This window comes from Anolis carolinensis, chromosome 5, assembly GCF_035594765.1.
Source record: "Anolis carolinensis isolate JA03-04 chromosome 5, rAnoCar3.1.pri, whole genome shotgun sequence".
Taxonomy (NCBI): Eukaryota; Metazoa; Chordata; class Lepidosauria; order Squamata; family Dactyloidae; genus Anolis; species Anolis carolinensis.
In genome coordinates, this window is record NC_085845.1 from 58,677,010 (window position 1) to 58,683,458 (window position 6,449).

Here is a 6,449-nt window from a genome sequence, read left to right on the forward strand (position 1 = left end):
AGAGCATAATATAAATAAAGTGTATTAATAATAATAATAATAATAATAATAATAATAATAATAATAATAATAATAATAAGTACTCACTGTGCAGTTGCTCCTGGCTATTCTCTACAGTTTTCTTCAGTATCTGGTCATTATCATGGGGTCAACTAGGTTAACTTGGTTTTCCTAAACCAGATTTAAATTAACATCATTTAGTCGTGCTTTAAGAAAAGTTGGGGATGCTCTGGAGTTTCTCTGAATCTCCGGAGCAAGCATGTGGCTCCACACAGCAGGACCTGGTCTGATTCAGTGCAGGGAAAAGAGAATGGATCATGCTCAAGTCACTGCTGTTGCTACTAGAAGTGCTACCAGACAGCCACAGAGTGCCGTGAAAGCTTCTGGTCATCACAAGATTCTGCTGATGTAGCATAGGGCACCTGCAATGGCCAGGAGATTTCATGGAGCTCTACAGCTATTTAGGCAAGTGGCAGCAATACAGATGGTAAAATGATGGTCAAGCAAGGCTGATGTGTTCTTGGTCCATCTGGACTGGATAGACTTCCCACTATTGCTGTGGGTTGGGGAACAGTGTGTGTGTGCTTAATTTTAGATGAGTCCTCATCTGGTGATTACTTATATAGGAAGGGTTTGAATTATGTGCTGTTGAAAGCTTGAATCACTGGGTTGTTGTGCATTTTCTGGGCTGTATGGCCATGTTCCACAAGGCATTCTCTCCTGACGTTTCTATGGCAGGCGTACTCAGAGGTTGTGAGGTGTATTGGAAAACTAAGCAAGGGAGGTTTATATATCTGTGGAAGGTCCAGGGTGGGAGAAAGGCACTGCAGACTAACTCAACCAGAGAAATCAGCCATTGCAGAGCTAGTGATGAACCAACTTGGACACAGTATATTATTTGAGAACACAAAAATGCTGGACTACTCTAACAACTATCATTTCAGACTACTCAGAGAAGCCATTGAAATCCACAAACTTGTGGACAACTTTAACAGAAAGGAGGAAACCATGAAAATGAACAAAATCTGGGTACCAGTATTAAAAAACTCTAAAATCAGAGAAGTAAATAAAAAACAACACTTTGAGTTCTTTCTCCCACCCTGGACCTTCCACAGACATATAAACTTCCCTTGCTTAGTTTTTGAATATACCTCACAACCTCTGAGGATGCCTGCCATAGATGTGGGTAAAACGTCAGGAGAGAATGCTTCTGGAACATGGCCATACAGACCAAAAATGCACAACCATCCAGGCTTGAATTATAGTTGGCTTCAAACACACTGTATTCATTTACTTGAGCTTTCAATAATAATAATAATAATAATAATAATAATAATAATAATAATAATAATAATAACAACAACAACAACAACAACAACAACAACAACAACAGGAGTCCCCGGTAGTGCAATGGGTTAAACCCTTGTGCCAGCAGGACTGCTAACCTGAAGGTTGGGTTGCTGACCTGTAGGTTGTCTGTTTGAGTCTGGGGAAAGCGTGAATGAGCTCCCTTTGTCAGCTCCAGCTCTCCATGCAGGGACATGAGGGAAGCCTCTCACAAGGATGGTAAAACACCCAAAACATTCGGACGTCACCTGGACAATGTCCTTGCAGACGGCCAATTCTCTCACACCAGAAGCGACTTGCAATTTCTCAACTCACTCCTGACACACACACACACACACACTCTTTCAATAATGATACTTTGGAAAAAGTTAGACTCCCATCCAAAATGTCTGCCTTATAACTGTGAGGTCTTGACAGGACAGAAGTTAATGCAATCCTTAAACTCTTTCCTGTGCATACATCCAAACAATGAACTGACCCTTGCTCCACAATCTAATGAAAGGATGCCAAATCAAATCAGAGTTGCCTGGATGCCTTCTCACCACTGTCAATTAAAGAGAACTACTCTATTTTTCCAGTGCTGGCTTACACAACAATTGACAGGAACTAATTATATGAGTAATGAACCTAGCGGATTCCAAGCTGCTGAGTTAAGTAACTCAGAAATCCTCTGAGCAGAGTAGAGAGGAGAAGACACAATCCAGTCCAGTTTCTTATGTCCATGCAAATTATTACCTGGATAGGCACCATGTGTCCACCTACATCTATAGCTCAGGTGTGTACAGAGGCACAAACTCAGTGCCTTATTTATATATATCAGGATTTGTGGTAAAATGTCAGTGTGTATTCCTTCATGGTGCAAACATGGATTTCAGCTAGTGATACTGTAAACACAGTTGCCTGAATCTTATGACCTCATCACATTGGGCTAAAATGGATGGCATGCACCAATTTTAGCCCAGGTCACCCACGTAGCTGGCATCACATGACGCCGTGCCGACTCCATAGGTTAAGGAGGGCTGAGCTGGTGTATGCCACCAGCAGGGCAACATGGGAGATACAGTTTGACACCACTTTAACTGCTATACAGTGCTATCGAATCCTGGGGTTTGTAGCTTGGGGAGGCACCGGTGTGCTTTGCCAGAAAAGACTAAAGCCCTTGTAAAACTAGAATTCCCATGATTCCATACTATTGAGCCATGGCAGTTAAAGTGATGGCAAATTGCATTAATTCTACAGTGTAGAGGCACCCCAAAAATCCTGAATCTATTGGCGAGATAGGGAGGCTTTGGCATCTTTGAGAGTTCTTTTAAAGGTTGCACTGAAACCTGAAATTGCATTAATTCTACATTGTGAGCGCACATAGGGGCTACTGAATTCAGGCCATTTTTATTCATTTAAATCATGGTATTATACTGCCTACAGAGTTTCAGCTTTTGGGTGTGAATATATCAAATATATGAATGTATATGGTAATAGCAGTCATGCTTCTTCCCATGTGATCGCCCTCCCATGGATCCAGGCAGCGTGGGACATAGGGTGCTAGATTCCCCACACCCCTCTCCAAAGTGGAGTGCTGCCGGCCATCTGATGAGATGGATATTCTCAACTAGAATAATTATTAAATCATTGTTCATTTTGCATGACTATGAGATATCATTGATCCAATGGGTTACCAATTAAGACTACTAATAAGGTTAAGGCCAGTGCGTTTTGCAGCATAGAAAGTATATAAAGCAAACAATTCTTTTCAGAAATGCAACACCCTATCTTTCAGAAAATGACCCAACCCTACAATTCAACAACAACAACAACAACAACAAGCTTTATTTATACCTCGTTCCCCTCTTCCCGGAGGTACTTGCGGTAGCTTACAGCAAATGTAATTTTGCTTTTCTGAAAGTAGGTGTTTAAAGCTTTAGTTCAATGCAAAGTCAAATTTAATTTGTGGCATAAGTTATTTGATCATATTGGGTTTCTGAGCTAAAAAAGCCTGGTTTCTGAAGCTCGTCTGGTAAAATCACGGTTTGAGAGCTTTGCTATAATGGTTAGTATAATAGTGTACTATGTCACTGGAGCAAAAGAACATCACTTGAAAACTATAAACAGCATTTGCCAATGCACTCATCCATGTCCACTGTCAGTTGAAACATGTTTATTCCTGAAAATCTCACATATTTTGAAGTTGAACCTACAATTTCATGGCTTGCAAAGTTACTTCAAAAAGAAAAGAAAATATCACAACCTTTCAATATGCTGTATACTATAGCATTCACTATTACTGTCTTAGTGTGTCTTAACATTTTGTGCCACAACTGGCCTTTTTAAATTTGGATTTTAAAAATTCGATTTCATACTGTTGCTTTAAATTGTTCAAGAGTTTTTTTTATTTTCATATTTTATCCATTTAAATCATGTTATTATTCTGCCTATAGTTTCTGCTATTTGGTGTTAATGTATATGATAGATAATAATGGGTATTTTAACTCAATATCACAATATAAATATGTTCTCTCTCTTATTTGTTAAGCTGAGTCTTATGAATTTTAAATCATATTGATCCTCTTAGCATTTGCAAAAAACCCTAGATCCACCCTGGAGGAAAACTGGTTGTCCCCACAACACACAGTGATTTTCCATTACCTATTTTTGCTATAGTATTCCCCATAGTAACTTATGGATGTGAGAGCTGGACCATAAGGAAAGCTGAGCGAAGAAAGATAGATGCATTTGAACTGTGGTGTTGGAGGAAAATCCTAAGAGTGCCTTGGACTGCAAGAAGATCAAACCGGTCCATACTCCAGGAAATAAAGCCCAATTGCTCAATGGAAGGAAGGATACTAGAGGCAAAGATGAAGTACTTTGGCCACATGATGAGAAGACAGGAAAGCTTGGAGAAGATAATGATGCTGGGGAAAATAGAAGGAAAAGGAAGAGGGGCCCACCATGGGAAAGATGGATGGATGTTATCCTTGAAGTGTCTGCCTTGATCTTGAAGGAGTTGGAGGTGGTGACAGCCGACAGGGAGCTTTGGCGTGGGCTGGTCCATGAGGTCATGAAGAGTTGGAAGTGACTGAATAAATAAACAACAACATTTTTTTAAATTTCAGTTCAGTCTAAGTACTTGCCATTGCAGATACCTCTCCTGATAGTGATCCTGCATGACTAGGAAAATCTCTCCTTCTTCCGGTTGCATGGGTGCCCCATTCTGACATTTGCAGAGGTGCCCACAATGGCCAAGAGCTTGAATGGAGCTAGGAGTGGCAGTGGTGACAGGAAAGAGGTGAAATACAGGTGATCCCAGCAGAATAGAGACACTCCTGGGCCATCTGAGCAATATCTTCTAATGTGAGGTTGTTCCGAATTAGATAAGTTCTTAAGTCATTTTTTTCCCTCTGAAGGAAATTGTCTTGCATTCAGAAGCTCTAGTGTTAACTGGTTTGCAGATTTCCACTTAATTTATCAGGTCGCATTTTACAATTAAGAATTCCTGGGATGCTGAAAGAACAAAGAGAACACCATTTAGGTCATTGAATACACTTTCTCTAATTCACACGAGGGTAGAAAGTTTAACCAACTGACAGTTTTATTTTATCAGGAAACATTAGCCTATAGAATCTGCTTCAACATGCATCTGTTTTGTCAGTGCCAAGTGATTCCCCAGGGCGAAGTTGATATTCATCTCAGTGCCACCGGTTTTACTTGATAATAAAGACAATCATTGCAGTCTTCTTTCATCTTCATTTCTCTGATTTGCTAATTAGCAAACACCACGGTGTGTCTGGCCACCTGTTGGCAAGTCTGTAATGTCTACTGTCTTTGAGTCATCATCTTTGATAATTTGGATGGAAGGCAGAAAACAAATATGCAATATATCCAAGAGGGAGCACAGCCTATTTATTTTAATCCAGTGCTCTGTCATTTACTGTTTATATCAGCAGTTGTCCAAGAGGTACTATGCTAATCTATCTTTTCATTTAGTAACATCCAAAGTCCATATTGTAGTCATATCTTTATTATTGTAATGTATCTTCAAGTCAACTCTGAGTTATAGTGACTCTATCCTAGAGATTTCTTGGATACGTTTATTCAGAGAATTGCTATTGCTTACCTGTAAAGCTGAGAGAGTGTAACTTGCTGATCCAGTGGGTTTTAATGGCTAAACAAGCAATGTCACGGAGTGTTTATAGCTATGTCACAGAGTTCTAGTCCAAAAAGCAAATCGCTATAACATATTGGCTATTATACCTATATTAGGCCAACCAAAAGATGCATTGGACTAGCTTTCAAGGCTCACAGATTTTATAAAGGCATAATTGCAACACAGATGCACACATACATACAAGCAAAAGAAAGTGTTGCCATTAGAGTTAGAGTTAATGTGACCTTAATGTGATTGGGAATAAAGGCATAATAACAGAGATAATAACATTTTGCTTGTAAGTCACCCACTCTGGGAACTTTGTTCAAGATTATCCAGTATGAGGCCCAGATTTCTGTCTTGGAGAACACTCAGTGCCCCAATCTAACTTCATGAAGTGCTGGAATATACAACAGGCATCCCCTCTGAAGATCTCATTTTTCTGGTAGGTTCATATGGGTGGACAATCTTTGAATTGTCCTGCCCTAAGTCATTTCGGGCATTGTAGGTCAAAAACAGGACCTTGAATAGAACATACAAGCAAATTGGAAGCCAGAACAATTCTTGCAAGACTGGTGTTACATGGTCTCTAAAATGCACGCTTGGTACCAGTTTGGCTGCTGCATTTTGGTCTAGCTAGAGAGTCTGAACACATTTCAAGAACAGTCCCCCCAGACAGAGCACATTGAAGGTACGCAGGCATGAACCACTGTGGCCAGATCTGGCTTTCTCAAGGAAGGACACAACTGGCACATTAGTCAAGCTGGGCAAAGGTGCTCCTGGCCACTGCAGCAGCCTGGCTGTGTTCAAGTTTTGAGTGTTTGGTTTCCTGAATTCTCGCCACATAGAAGTTTATCTTATTTTAATTTTGAGCAGAAGGAAAATATTTTATTGTAATCAATCTATTCAGAGAGAAGAGGGGGAAAGACAAATGTAGGTGAGTATAATGACCTGGAACATC